At 41.3% G+C, this 16,275-nt stretch overlaps 1 protein-coding gene and 1 long non-coding RNA gene across 2 annotated transcripts in view; one reads left to right on the top strand and one right to left on the bottom strand.

Annotated features, from left to right (window-relative positions):
• EPAS1 (endothelial PAS domain protein 1) overlaps window positions 1-16,275 on the bottom strand; it is a 510,313-nt gene that overhangs the window by 200,586 nt on the left and 293,452 nt on the right. The window lies entirely within an intron of this gene.
• The window catches only part of LOC141140935 (uncharacterized), a 98,399-nt gene continuing 82,433 nt past the window's right edge, over window positions 310-16,275 (top strand). The window contains exon 1 of the long non-coding RNA XR_012244023.1: window positions 310-352. This is a non-coding gene — a long non-coding RNA (uncharacterized lncRNA). The remainder of the gene's footprint in view (window positions 353-16,275) is intronic.

Below are 16,275 nucleotides of genomic sequence, written 5' to 3'. Positions count from 1 at the left end.
AGGGGGATTGGCATGTGCGATGGCAGACACTCCAGGAGGATATCCTCATAGCATCCCTGATGTTCCTCAGCTGGTCATAATAATAAATATTGCAATCAACTAGTTTAGCAAGAAATATCTTTATTAAAGTACATAAATGTGTCATCCATGACAAAACCTATTTAAGTAAATTTCATTTCATATAAATGAATATTCTAATAAACGTAATGGCTGCCTTGTGTTCTGCCGTCTAATCATTTAATCTGTCTTTTATTCTTAAATCTGATAATTTAATCTCCTATTTTGCTGCCTGTGATACAAACCCAATCTGTCACTTGTGGTTTGCAGCCGAGGGAGATGGAGAGCGATGCCGGTAAGGGTACGGCACAGAGAAGTGCTGCCCGCTCTACTGCCATATTTACCATAAGGTGCCTGTATCCCTTTGTCTAAGGTGGCAGGACGGGGGGGGGGGGGGGGGGGGGGTTGGCACAAGCTTTGCAGGTTATTTTTGCCTTTTTATTATTGGCTTGTCTGCCCACCTCTGGTCACTTTTGGGCAAATCCAGGAGCAGAACTGACGGGAGTGGAAAAGTATTAGATTCTGGGAGAAGGCACAAGACTCTCTGTAGTTCAAGTAACAAGTATCCATCCTGTAACCCTTGCAAGGGTAAGGGTTAATTAAATGCTGGTTTTTGCTAAGGGTACCATTATAAAAGCAATTTTACTTTCCTTATCTATTGCTATTGGATGGTGTTCTTTGTGTGATGTGATGTGTTGGGTTTGCGCCAGACATAGCGTTTTCTTTGGCCAAAAAGTTCAATTTTAGTCTCATCAGACCAGAGCACCTTCCTCCATACATTTTGGGAGTCTCCCACATGCCTTTTCGCAAACTTAAAACGTGCCTTTTGTTTTTTGCTGAAAGTAATGGCTTTCTTCTGGCCATAAAGCCCAACTCTATGGAGCGTACGGCTTATTGTCGTCCTATGTAGAGATACTCCAGTCTCTGCTGTGGAACTCTGCAGCTCCTCCAGGGCTCCCTTAGGTCTCTGTGCTGCCTCTCTGATTAATGCCCTCCTTGCCCGGTCCGTGAGTTTTGGTGTGCGTCTGTCTCTTGGCAGGTTTGCTGTTGTGCCATGTTCTTTCCATTTGGTTATGATAGATTTGATGGAGCTCCTAGGGATCATCAAAGATTTGGATATTTATTTATAACCTAACCCTGACTTGTACTTCTCAACAACATTGTCCCTTACTTGTTTGGAGAGTTCCTTGGTCTTCATGGCAGTGTTTGGTTAGTGGTTCCACTTGCTTAGGTGTTGCAGCCTCTGGGGCCTTTCAAAAAGGTGTGTATATGTAATGACAGATCATGTGACACTTAGATTGCACACAGGTGGACATCATTTCACTAATTATGTGACTTCTGAAGGTAATTGGTTGTTCCAGAGCTTTTTATGGGCTTCATAACAAAAACATACGCACATGCCAATTATCAGTTTATTTCTGAAAACTAGTTTTATGTATATATTTTTCTAATTTTACTTCACCAACTTAGACTATTGTGTTCTGATCCATCACATATAATTCAGATCAATGTTTTCTTAAACTAAAGGCTGTAATGTAACAAAATAGTTAAATAGTTAAAAAGCCAAGGGGGTGAATACTTTAGCAAAGCATTGTACACAGAACATGGAAATGCAATTATTTTACTAAGTATAAACGGCTAAATACCTTTTCTCATCAGCAGTATATAGCAGTCTTGTGACTTCTATCAGGGTCTGGTTAAAGCTTGTTGGAAGAGTTTTCATTCTCCTCTGACTGTCCACGAGGGTGCAGGACCACTGACCCTCTGTCTGGTCAGTACTGATGGGCCCTGTGCTGATCACATAAACTCTCCCAAGAAAAAAAACAAACTTCAATACACACCATACTGAGCATGTGCAGAGTGCCCCCAAGGCTCTGTGCTATCAGCAGATGGATTGGGGACAGTGGGAGAAGGGGAGGATCAGAAAAGACAGGATCAAACAGCTTTTTTTCACGATGAGCATGATTAACCCCTTAGGTTCCACAGTGAGTATAACAACAAGCATGCTTTACTGCATATACAGACTGATTTTCCTGTTGTGGGTTTAGTAACACTTTAATGCAAGTCGCAATGAAATCACAGAAAAGTAGTGCAGGAACCTTTTTCAAAGACTTGAGTTGCAACGATTTGAACCTTTCCATCGCTGCAAATGGGGTGCGACTTGTCATGCGACGTTGAACTATCAAATCACATGACAAATTTTATTGGTGTGAACGAGGGTTTTTGTCCCCAAAGCCTTTCATGAGTCTTCCAGAGTTTGTGTATATTCTGTGCCTGTATTGGCACTTACGTACTCTCCCACCTTAAAGTGGTTGTAAACCTCAGTCATGAAATCTGAACTAAGCGTAGTGTTTACTTGTCTCTCCCCAAAGCTCGAAGTGTTGTTTCTCTCTGGTGCTTCGTTCCTCTGTTATTAGCATGAGTCACTTCTGAGAAGTTTTCCTGACACATGAGATAAATTTGTGTCGGAGGGAGATGAGCACACTGCTTGTCTATTTAGAACTTAGTTCTGCTGTGTTGAGGAGGAAGTGTTCCTTTCCTCCAATCAGCTCTCTAACACTGTAACTGCAGCTCTCCGCCCCCTCCTCTGTGCTCCTGACAGATGAAGAAGGATTTTAACTCTTTTTTTCTGTCAATTTGAAGGGGTGTAGGGAGGAGAGGACCGCAGATAAACAAGTAAAACTTAAGTTTTAGGAAGATTTATTTCTCTGTGTGTCATCTGAGGCCAGTCACTTTACTGGGTATATGTGAAGGTTTACAACCACTTTTAAATCAGTGTTTAGGCCTGGCAGTGAGTGATACCAGCACCCAGCACCTTGCCATGTTCCCTATTGAATTTTGTAGATGTGCACGGAAAAATTTTTTTTGTTTTGGATTAGTTCATTAAGCTCATCATTTTTTTTTACCATATTCATTATGTTAGAATGATTAGTTTTCGTAATTCTTTTTGTATATTAGCGTTTGCTTTGTATATTTGTTGTTTCTAATTGATTCGTATTTCGGAAGATTGGCAATATTCGTTTTAACATGTTATGTGTTTTAATTTAATTAAATCAATTTTAGATTTTTAAATGAATCTATTCTTTTGGCAGATTACTTATGCACTCTGGGTTGGATGGAGGTGGATCCATCAGAATCTCTGAATCATAACATAACAAATGAATCCCAAATTAAATTTGTTCCATTCATTCTGTTATGATTCAGGGATTCTGATGGATCCACCTCCATCCAACCCAAACAAATCGAATAAAATTAATTTCGGATTAATTTTGTTCTGTTATGATTCAGCGATTTCCTGATGTTTCCACCTCTGTCTAACCCAAACATAATAAGTAGGAATTCTCATCATATTTCACTTGTATACTTTACTGTATTTACTGCAATATGTTTCCACATTTATATGTATTGCATTTTTTATAATAATGGAAAATGTTAATGCAACATAAAAACCAAATAGATCCCAGTCAATTCAGACAATTCGTTATGTCCTTAGGTTAGTTCAGATGCTTCAAACATCTGAATTAAATGGATAAAATGAATGAATTTTGTTTTAGCATAATTTATTTTGGATTTATTCAAATTTGTTGTGATTCGGATACTGCCAAATCTCTGAATAACCAAAATCTTTTTTTTCTTTTTTTTTTGTTTAAGAATAACGTTTTTATTGAGTTTTCAGACTAAAATTAACAGAATCACAGTGTGCATACATCATCAGAAACATAATATTTTTCATTACACGATTTGCTTATCTCATTGGGGTTATTTACGAAAACTGGATTGTGCAAAATCTGGTGTAGCTCTGCATAGAAACCAATCCGCTTCCAGGTTTTAATACCAAAGCTTTATTGAACAAGCTGAAGTTAGAAGCTGATTGGCTACCATGCACGGCTGCACCAGATTCTGAGTGCTTCAATTTTAGTAAATCTCCAGGGTATCCCGTTTGCCACACATCAACGCTACTGTGTAGGAGAATTCCAATGAGTCCTAGAACCTGGCAAGCTGTGTGCTGAAAATGGCAGATCTAATTCTTGATTAACTTTGGGAGCCCCTCTTCTGAATGACACTGTGTGCGTATCGACAACTATTTTGAAAGTTCCTTTTCGGTTCTAGCATGACTTTGTCCCACTGCACCAAGGCAGGTCCATAAAGACGTGAGTAGAGTAGAGGAACTTTACAACCCTCATCTCAACCCTAGAAGACACCTTTGAGGTGAACTGTAATGCCTGTGATCACGTTGGGCTTGTAGCGCCACTCAAAACTGGAGGATGGAAGATTTCCCAGTTGGTATTCACAGTGCGGGGGCCAGCATCTGTGCACTAATTTGGAACTGTAGGCATGCTGAGAAGAAGACACCACTCAGACAGACACGGTGCTCTCGCAGTGTATAGCCTCAGCCACTGCTGCTCCGGCCACACTTACTGACACATTTTGCCTGACCACTGTGATCAAGCCCCCGGTGGCGGGGCTAAACTCACCAGGTGCATGGCCGTGAGGCCATACACTGCGAGAACACCGGGTCGGTCTGAGCGTCGTCTTCTCAAATGCGAATGCCTTTTGGGAGCCAGGCCTTTTTGTCCACCGTGTACCTGACCTTACAAATGGTCTATGGCTGAATGGGCACACATTCCCAAAAACACACTCCAAAATCTTGTGTAGAGGCTTCCTCAGAAGAATGTGGCCTTTTATAGTTAAAGGGCCGACTCTGTATTACTGTTCATGGTTTTGGGTAGTGGGGAGTATTGTAAAAACTTGTATAGTTGGTATGGTCAGGTGTCCACAATTGTCTTGCCATATAGAGAAGCCATCAGATCTTCTTGTCTTGGCCTTCCTGCATATCAGACGCTAACTGCCGTGGCTTGGAATAGAGATTTTGCTTTTGTTTTCTACCATGTTTGCAGGCTCAGTTCATCATTACTAAAGTGAAAGGATCTGTATGAGAGCATTTATGTCTAATAATCGTGCCGTGGAACCCTAAGAGGTTTAAGCCTTTTTTCTCTGTGCAACAGGTTCACATTCATCCACTCTGCTGCTCCACAGCAGCACCTATTCACCTTTCCTTCATTACCCTCAACCTGGACAAGCTTGGTTCCATCCAAACTCATTCCCACTGAATTAATGAACTCTGGCCAGGGAATCCCCTGCCCCAGAGCTGACACTCAGGAAGTTAGTGACCTAATATGGCCATATGAGGTCAATGACATTGACCGGCTGATAAGCCCAGCAGGGATGTGATCATTTAACAGCTACCCAAGCAACCATGGCAACTGCACATCAGACAGAGACTTAGATGGCAGCTTCCTTGGCTGTAAAGGATATGACGGTCTAGTTCCACTTTAAGACATCTGTACAGCGTTTTTTGTTTTTTATACAAACTTCACTGCTTCCCTTTTCCACCAGTATTAATTTTTTGTGCACCCCTAAATGTTCTGGCAGACCATCGATGTTTTGAAGGAGATGGATAGTGTCCCGTATATAGCCGTCAGAGGGGTTTGGCGGCATAAGCGTTTAGGGGCAGTAGAAAAAAACAAAAACGACAGCCTGTGCTTCCAGGAGCTGTAAAAACGAAAAACACCCCAAAATGCATCTAAGCGCGGCTAAACGCATCAAGCTGCGTTTGACATTTCTAGGCGTTTTTACCACGTTTAGGGGCATTTTTACTGCTCCTGGAAGTACAGGCTGACGTTTTTGTTTTTTTTTTCTACTGCCCCTAAACGCTTATGCCTCCAAATCGCCTTTGAATGTTTGTCTGCATGGATACACATAGGCTAACATGGTGGGGCTTTTAGAGGAAGTTAAAAAAAAAAAGCAAAAAATCAAACGCTCCTAACAGCTGTAAAAAAAAGTAATGTGTGCATGAGCCAAGTGTAACTAGGGCCAGCCATACACGGTTTAATTCTCAGCCGGATCAGCAGGGAACTGAGATTCGAACTAGTGGTGCATTGAAACCAAAATTCTGGTGCCGAAACCGAAAAGTCAGGATGCACTTGGCTGAACCCGAAATGGAGGGTTTAAAAAATAAATAAATATATAAAATTAAAAAATAATTATATTATACATATATATTTATAAATAATTCTATTACATTCGACTTTTTAGTTTAATATTTAGAGGCATTTTAAAAAAAGTCAAATGCCCCTAACAGCTGTAATAACGTCCTGTGTGCATGAGCCCTAAAGAGTGTTTTTAATGAAAAATGCGCAATAACACGGCTAAACGCTGCTGTAGCGCGTTTTTTAAAAACTCCCTGTGTGCACGAGCCCTAAGCTTTGAAACAGAGCAATACTTAACTCCGCTCCAGCGATGCTGCGTCCCCGAGCTCCCTGCCGATCTGCTGACATCTTCATATCTCAATCGCTTGGCGGGGATGACGTTCGTCGGATTCAGAATTACTGAACTTGTACAGTGAGATACTTATGTGCAGCTCATTATACAAGGGTTGACAGACAGGTAAGTAGCTTTTAATGCAGAAGAGACAACGCACGTCTATTCTACATTAGAAATCCCGCTTGTCCATATATATTAATGTCCCAGCATGAAGTTCCACCTTTAAATAACAATGGAGAGATCTGTGTTCTGTAAAACCTAGGAGACCGCAGATTTGTACGGACAGCGGCGGTACTTCCACTTCCTCGTTCCCCTTTTATTGAATTTCAGATTCTGCACCGTCATTCTTTTCTTCTCAAATCAGAAAATGATCTTCAACCTTCCATGTAATATTTTATGTTTACGTTACCATAGCAACATCAGGGAGTGGAGCACTCGGGTGTATTAAGAAGATGATGCAATTGAGAAAGTATGTGAAAAGCTGTATCAGATGAACTCACTCACTCCAGAGATGCCGTTCTGTATCTCTAGTTGGCGGTCTCCGGGCTCCCGAATGAATGACGCAGCCCGATAGCCAGACCTCCCTAGACTTTAGTAAAGTAGAAATAAAACACCAAATCCCTAATATTATCATCTAAGCTCTAAGTTGTGGATGCCATTTTAACCACTTCAGCCCCGGAAGATTTGGCTGCTGAATGACCAGGCCATTTTTTGCGATTCGGCACTCAGTCGCTCTAACTGACAATTGCGCGGTCATGCGACGTTGCACCCAAACAAAATTGGCTTTCTTTTCGTGGTATTTGATCGCCTCTGCGGTTTTTATTTTTTGCGCTATAAACAAAAAAATGGGGACAATTTTGAAAAAAACACAATATTTTGTACTTTTTGCTATAATAAATATCCCCATATTTTTTTTTTTAAAAAAAAGTAATTTTTTTCTCAGTTTAGGCTGATATGTATTCTTCTACATATTTTTGGTAAAAAAAATCGCAATAAGCGTATATTGATTGGTTTGCGCAAAAGTAATAGCATCTACAAAATAGGGGATAGTTTTATAGTATTTTTATTATTATTTTTTTTTTTTTACTAGTAATGGCGGCGATCTGCGATTTTTATCGGGACTGCGACATTATGGCGGACACATCGGACAATTTTGACACATTTTTGGGACCATTGGCATTTATACAGCGATCAGTGCTATAAAAATGCACTGATTACTGTAAAAATGTCACTGGCAGTGAAGGGGTTAACACTAGGGGGCGATCAAGGGGTTAATTGTGTTCCCTGTGTGTGTTTCTAACTGTAGGGGGGAGGGGACTGTGTAGGGGAAGAGATAGATCGCTGTTCATACTTTGTATGAACAGACGATCTGTCTCTTCTCCCCTCAGAGAACCGGAAAGTGTGTTTACACACACAGATCCCGGTTCTCTGTGTGTCGGCAGCAATTGCGGGAGCCCAGCGGTGATCGTAACCGCCGGGCCCTTGTTTCGGCTGCGGGGGCGAGTCCCTCCAGCAGCACGCGCCCCTAGTGGCCACAGGGCGAATCGACGTAACATAACGTTGCTTCGCCCAGCCGTGCCGTTCTGCCGCAGTACAACTGCGGCGGCTGGTCGGCAAGTGGTTAAAATGTATTTCCAATTTTTTAAGGCCCCCTTTCACACTTGTGCGACATCGTACTCTATGATTTCCAATGAGTACCGTTCATACAAGTGCGGCTTCAAGTTGCAGCGACTTCAAAGTAGTCCCTGCACTACTTTGGTCCGACTTTGATGCGACTTGAGGTCCATAAACCTCATGATTTACACAGGCATTGCTTCAAGTTGCATCAAAGTCACGTGACTTTCAGGTCATACAAGTGTGAAAGGGGCATAAATAGTAGTTTCTATTAAAATAATACCCGGTGATCCTGCCATTGAGGTCCTTGTTCAGGCACTTTCTTTTAAAGGGTGACAACGCTCTGTTCCTGTCTTGGAAAACTAATGCTGCCACCACATCTAATGGTTGGTAGATGTGGTGGCAGCATTAGCATTAACGGAACACCTGGTCATGTCCCTTTTTGCTTTCCACACCCTCCCCATTGGTCGTTTATTGTGATGGGTTGACCAATACGCTGGATCGGGGAGGGGGCAGGGCTAAGTTCTGCTTTAACCACTTACCAACCGGCCCATAGCCGAATGACGGCTGCAGGGCGGTTGGATAACTCTGGGTGGACGTACTATGACGTCCTCCCAGAATTCCCCTCTTGCGCGCCCCCTGGGGCGCGCACCCGAACACATCCGTGACCGCCGGGTCCAGGGGACCCGGCGCATCACGGATCCCGGTAAATGGCCGCTGATCGCGGCCGTTTACCATGTGATCGAGCCGTCAAATGACGGCGGGATCACATGTAAACAGACCGGCGTCATCTGATGACGCCGGTTCCTCTCCTCCCCTCCTGTGTACCGATCGGTACACTGTGAGCGGGGAGGGGGATGGATGGATGTCTGCAGCGCTGTGGGCTGTATGTGTAGTGCCCACAGCGCTGCACAGAGACATCCATCCATGCTCAGCCATCCCTCACTACTGCAATGCTGTGCAATACTCTGCATTACCCCCACAATACTCTGCAATACCCCCACAATACTCTGCAATACCCCCACAATACTCTGCAATACTCTGCAATACCCCCACAATACTCTGCAATACTCTGCAATGCCCCCACAATACTCTGCAATGCTGTGCAATACTCTGCAATACCCTCACAATACTCTGCAATGCTGTGCAATACTCTGCAATACCCTCACAATACTCTGCAATGCTGTGCAATACTCTGCAATACCCTCACAATACTCTGCAATGCTGTGCAATACTCTGCAATGCCCCCACAATACTCTGCAATGCTGTGCAATACTCTGCAATGCCCCCACAATACTCTGCAATGCCCCCGCCATACTCTGCAATGCCCCCCGCCATACTCTGCCATGCCCCCGCCATACTCTGCCATGCCCCCGCCATACTCCGCCATACTCCGCCATACCCCGCCATACTCCGCCATACCACGCCATACTCCGCCATACTCCGCCATACTCCGCCATACTCCGCCATACCCCGCCATACCCCGCCATACTCCGCCATACCCCGCCATACCCTGCCATACCCCGCCATACCCCGCCATACTCCGCAATACCCTGCTATACCCCGCCATACTCCGCCATACCCCGCCATACTCCGCAATACCCTGCCATACCCCGCCATACTCCGCAATACCCCGCCATACTCCGCAATACCCCGCCATACCCTGCCATGCTGAGCCATGCTCAGCTGTACTCGCCCTCTGTATGTGGCCAGGCTGTGGAAGTCTCACACATGGGGTATCGCCGTACTCAGGAGGAGCAGGAGAATCTATTTTGGGGTGTCATTTTTGGTATGTACATGTTATGTGGTAGAAATATTGTATAAATGGACAACTTTGTGTTAAAAAAAAAAAAAGCGTTTTAACCACTTCCCGCCCGCCCGCCCGCCGTCATACAACGTCCTTGACTTTGTGCGGAGATATCTGAATGATGGTTGCAGCTACAGGCATCATTCAGATATCAGCTTTTTCAGCCGGCGATTCCCTACACCATAAGAACGATCATAGCAGCTGTTCCACTGCTTGATCGTTCTTACGGGAGGCGAGAGGGGACGTCCCCCCTTCCCGCCGCCTTGCGGTGCTTCTACCGACTCACCGCTACGATCGAAGCCAGGATCTTTTTTTTTTTTTTTTTTTAATTTCAGGCTTCCCAGCCTAGAGGTGAGATGTGGGGTCTTATTGACCCCATATATCACTGTAAAGAGGACCTGTCATGCCATATTCCTATTACAAGGATGTTTATATTCCTTGTAATAGAAATAAAAGTGGTCAAAATTTTTTTTTTTTTTGGAAAAAAGCATCAAACTAAAATAAATAAAGTAAAATGAACAATAAAAAAAAAAAAAAAAATTTTTAAAGCGCCCCTGTCCCTGTGTGCTCGCATGCAGAAGCGAACGCATACGTAAGTCCCGCCCACATATGAAAACGGTGTTCAAACCACACATGTGAGGTATCGCTGCGATCGGTAGAGCGAGAGCAATAATTTTGGCCCTAGACCTCCTCTGTAACTCAAAACATGTAACCAGTAAAAAATTTTAAAGCGTCGCCTATGGGGATTTTTGAGTAGCAAAGTTTGGCGCCATTCCACAAGCGCGTGCAATTTTGAAGGGTGACATGTTGGGTATCTATTTACTCGGCGTAACTTCATCTTTCACATTATGCAAAAACATTGGGCTAACTTTATTATTTTGGTTTTTGTAAAGCACAAAACAGTTTTTTTTCCAAAAAAAACGCGTTAAAAAAATTGCTGCGCAAATACTGTGCGAGATAAAAAGTTGCAACGACCGCCATTGTATTCTCTAGGGTCTTTGCTAAAAAAACATATATAATGTTTTGGGGTTCTAAGTAATTTTCTAGCTAATAAATGATGATTTTTACATGTAGGAGAGAAATGTCAGAATTGGCCTGGGTGCTCCAGAACGCCTGAAGGTGCTCCCCTGCATGTTGGGCCTCTGTATGTGGCCACGCTGTGTAAAAGTCTCACACATGTGGTATCACCGTACTCGGGAGTAATAGCAGAATGTGTTTTGGGGTGTAATTTGTGGTATGCATATGCGGTCTGTGAGAAATACCCTGCTAATATGACAATTTTGTGGAAAAAAAAAAAAGTAAAAAAAAAACCTTGATTTTGCAAAGAATTGTGGGAAAAAATGACAACTTCAAAAAACTCACCATGCATCTTTCTAAATACCTTGGAATGTCTTCTTTCCAAAAAGGGGTCATTTGGGGGGTATTTGTACTTTTCTGGCATGTTAGGGTCTCAAGAAATTAGATAGGCCGTCAGTAATTCAGGTGTGATCAATTTTCAGATATTCGCACCATAGCTTTTGGACTCTATAACTTTCAAAAAGACCAAATAATATCCACCGATTTGGGTTATTTTTACCAAAGATATGTAGCGGTATAAATTTTGGCCAAAATATATGAAGAAAAATTACTAATTTGCAAAATATTATAACAGAAATGAAGAAAAATGTATTTTTTTACAAATTTTTCGGTCTTTTTTCTTTTACGGCGCAAAAAATAAAGAAACCAGCAGCGATTAAATACCACCAAAAGAAAGCTCTATTTGTGTGAAAAAAAGGACAAAAATTTCATAAAGATACAGTGTTGCATGACTGAGTAATTGTCATTCAAAATGTGAGAGCACCAAAAGCTGAAAATTGGTCTGGTTAGGAAGGGGGTTTAAGTGCCCAGTTGTCAAGTGGTTAAAGAAAATGACCACATTTGAAACTTCAGCTGCCTTTTATATTTGTGGATCTAATGACTGTCTTACATGTTGCTTTCACCGACATTGACCTTTGCTTATGCATTTTTCAGTATGTGCTCACTGCTCAGGTTGAATTTCCTGGGTATGGGAAAGGTCCACTTTAAATATACCTATGAAAGTAACACATCAAATGAATGAGAGGCGGTTTTCAGGTGCTTTAAAGGTGCTATTTCTAGTGCTAAAACGCCTCAGTGTAAAAGGGGTCTAAAAATGCGCGAGACCACAAAAAAGAACAAGCTTCTTCAATCTTTTATAGTCAGCAAAAAAAAAAAAAAAGCTCAAACATCTGTAAAAAGCAGCGAACATAGCTCCCAACTGTCCCTGATTTGGAGGGACTGTCATTAATTTGGAGTAATGTCCCTCTGTCCCTCATTCCTCCTCATTTGTCCCTCATTTTGGTCTGATCTATATAGATGTATATAAAATGCACTTTTTAATCTATCAAAAAGTATTTTCCAGTGCTAAACCTTTCATCTGATTTCTAAATTGCTGCATTTAAAATTCCAAAAGCCAATATAAAGGAATAGTAGTGATAATAAAAAACGCACTTGTGGGTTTAACCAATCTTGTTTTTTTGTACAATTCTCCTTTAAGAGGGCGTGGCAAGGGCAGTGCCCTATGCCTGCATATTTTTGCTGATAGGTGTCCCTTGTTCCCATTTCAAAAAGTTGGGAGGTATGACAGTGATCAGTAAAAATATGCACTGTCACTGTACTAATGACACTGGCTGGGAAGGGGTTAACATCAGGGGTGAAATGGTTACATGTGTGCCTAGTTGGTGTTTTACTGTAGTGTGGGAAGTGCTTGTACTAGGGGAAGGCATGGATCCCGTGTTCCTGCTTTACAGGAACACAGGATCCATGCCTTCCCTACTGACAGAACTGCAGTCTGCTTTATATACATATATATTTACAGATTGCCATTCTGCCTCTGTACCAAACGATCAGCAGGTATTGGGTCCTCGAGATGCGCTGATCAGCTCCCACTGTATAGAATCACAGCGAAAGTGCCCGATCACAAGTGTGTGTATATGAATAGATAGATATAGATATATCTATCTATCTATCTATATATATGTATATCTCTATCTATATATATATATATATATATATATAGATATATATCTATATCTATATCTATATCTATATAGATATAGATATATCTATATCGATATAGATAGATATATCTATATATATATAGATATATCTATATATTTATATCTCTATATATCTCTATATCTCTATCTCTCTCTCTCTCTCTCTCTATATATACATATATACTGTGTATATATATAATCTATCTATATATATTATCTATCTATATCTCTCTCTATATATATATATATCTATCTATCTATAGATAGATAGATATATATCTATATATATAGATATCTATATAGATAGATAGATCGATCTATATATATATATATATATATAGGTAGATCGATAGATAGAGATATACATATATATAGATAGATAGATAGATAGATAGATAGATAGATAGATAGATAGATAGATAGATAGATAGATAGATAGATAGATAGATAGATATATCTCTATATCTATATCTATCTATTCATATACACACACTTGTGATCGGGCACTTTCGCTGTGATTCTATACAGTGGGAGCTGATCAGCGCATCTCGAGGACCCAATACCTGCTGATCGTTTGGTACAGAGGCAGAATGGCAATCTGTAAATATATATATATATAGATATATATAGATATATATATATATCTATATATATCTATATATATATATATCTCAATCTTTTGCCACATTTCAGGCTTCAAACATAAAGATATAAAATTTTAATTTTTTGTGAAGAATCACCAACAAGTGGAACACAATTGTGAAGTGGAACGAAATCTATTGGATATTTTAAACTTTTTTAGCAATTAAAAAACTGAAAAGTGGTGCGTGCAAAATTATTCGGCCCCTTTACTTTCAGTGCAGCAAACTGACTCCAGAAGTTCAGCGAGGATCTCTGAATGATCCAATGTTGTCCTAAATGACTGATGGTGATAAATAGAATCCACCTGTGTGTAATCAAGTCTCTGTATAAATACACCTGCTCTGTGATAGCCTCAGGGTTCTGTTGAAAGCGCAGAGAGCATCATGAAGACCAAGGAACACACCAGGCAGGTCCGTAATACTGTTGTGGAGAAGTTTAAAGCCGGATTTGGATACAAAAAGATTTCCCAAGCTTTAAACATCCCAAGGAGCACTGTGCAAGCGATCATTTTGAAATGGAAGGAGTATCAGACCACTGCAAATCTACCAAGACCTGGCTGTCCCTCTAAACTTTCAGCTCAGACAAGGAGAAGACTGATCAGAGATGTAGCCAAGAGGCCCATGATCACTCTGGATGAACTGCAGAGAACTACAGCTGAGGTGGGAGAGTCTGTCCATAGGACAACAATCAGTCGTACATTGCACAAATCTGGCCTTTATGGAAGAGTGGCAAGAAGAAAGCCATTTCTCAAAGATATCCATAAAAAGTCTCGTCTAAAGTTTGCCACAAGCCACCTGGGAGACACACCAAACATGTGGAAGAAGGTGCTCTGGTCCGATGAAACCAAAATCGAACTTTTTGGCCACAATGCAAAACGATATGTTTGGCGTAAAAGCAACACAGCTCATCACACTCAACACACCATCCCCACTGTCAAACATGGTGGGGGCAGCATCATGGTTTGGGCCTGCTTTTCTTCAGCAGGGACAGGGAAGATGGTTAAAATTGAGGGGAAGATGGATGCAGCCAAATACAGGACCATTCTGGATGAAAACCTGTTGGAGTCTGCAAAAGACCTGAAACTGGGACGGAGATTTATCTTCCAACAAGACAATGATCCCAAACATACAGCAAAATCTACACAGGAATGGTTCACAAATAAACGTATCCAGGTGTTAGAATGGCCAAGTCAAAGTCCAGACCTGAATCCAATCGAGAATCTGTGGAAAGAGCTGAAAACTGCTGTTCACAAACCCTCTCCATCCAACCTCACTGAGCTCAAGCTGTTTTGCAAGGAAGAATGGGCAAGAATTTCAGTCTCTCGATGTGCAAAACTGATAGAGACATACCCCAAGCGACTTGCAGCTGTAATTGCAGCAAAAGGTGGCTCTACAAAGTATTAACGCAAGGGGGCCGAATAATTTTGCACGCCCCACTTTTCATTTTTTTATTAGTTAAAAAAGTTTAAAAAATCCAAAAGATTTCGTTCCACTTCACAATTGTGTCCCACTTGTTGGTGATTCTTTACAAAAAATAAAAATTTTATATCTTTATGTTTGAAGCCTGAAATGTGGCAAAAGGTTGAAAAGTTCAAGGGGGCCGAATACTTTCGCAAGCCACTGTGTATATATATATCTATCTATCTCTCTCTATCTATCTATCTATCTATCTATCTATCTATCTATCTATCTATCTATCTATCTATCTATCTATCTATCTATCTATCTATCTATCTATCTATCTATCTATCTATATCAGAGATAATGTGTGATCTTGCGCAGCTGCCCTGTAGCAGTAAAACTGCTATAGGGCGGTCAGCAATTGGTTAAAAAAGAAAATTATAATCATTAATAAAATAATAAAACATATTAATAGTTTAATTGAGGCAGTTTTGTAAAGTATAAATTGCTTTGGTCCTGAACCGGTTAATACACAAACACTCAATGATGGGCGTCTTCTTCATGGCCAGCTTGGTCCGTTTTGATTTTCTTTGATTCGGCGGACACCCAACTGTCAGCACACCCTGGTATTATTCTGCACTGTAATCTCCTGTATGTATCTCTCTCGCTCAGTTTTTCCACTTGGGTGGAAGCGATGGCTGAAACCTGAACCCGCGCAGTTTCTGGAGCAGCTGCAGCCTCGGCTCTATCTCCGAAATTAATGGCGTTTAAAAGCAATCTATTATTAACAATTAAAATAAGTCACTTTTCTTTGGAGGATTATGATTAGCCTTTCCTGTAAAACTGAAAAAAAAAAAAAAAAACTCAGCGCCAGCTTGGCTTCATGCAGAGCTGTTTTTTTAGAAGCCTTTTTTTTTTTGTGTGTTATATTAGATATATTAACCGTTTCTTTGCGAAAAGCAAGTTAAAGTAGTATTAAACCCTCAGCAATTTAGCCAAACTCATGGAAGACCATGAACGTTACCCAGTAAAATATTTTTAAAACATTTTGATCCCAGCACTTGCAGTATACAGGTTTAATTGCTGCTTATTCCTGCTTTCCTGGTGCTGCTTCCCTGAACTTCCAGTTCTCAAAGAGTTTAAGTGATACTAAAGTCTTGTATTTTTTTTTTTTTGTTTGTTTAAAAATATCAAACATGTTCTACTTACCTGTTCTATGCAGTTGTTTTGCACAGAGGAGCCCGGATCCTCCTCAGGTCCCTCGCTTGTACTCCTGACCCCTCCCTCCTGCCGAGTGCCCCCACAGCAAGCAGCTTGCTATGGGGGCACCCGAGCTGAGCCGCTGCTCTGTGTGCCCATTCAGACACGGAGCCCC

This window comes from Aquarana catesbeiana, linkage group LG04 (assembly GCF_042186555.1).
Source record: "Aquarana catesbeiana isolate 2022-GZ linkage group LG04, ASM4218655v1, whole genome shotgun sequence".
NCBI classification, from domain to species: domain Eukaryota; kingdom Metazoa; phylum Chordata; class Amphibia; order Anura; family Ranidae; genus Aquarana; species Aquarana catesbeiana.
The sequence above is the reverse complement of the archived record's forward strand: the minus strand, read 5'-3'. Positions and strand labels throughout refer to the sequence as shown.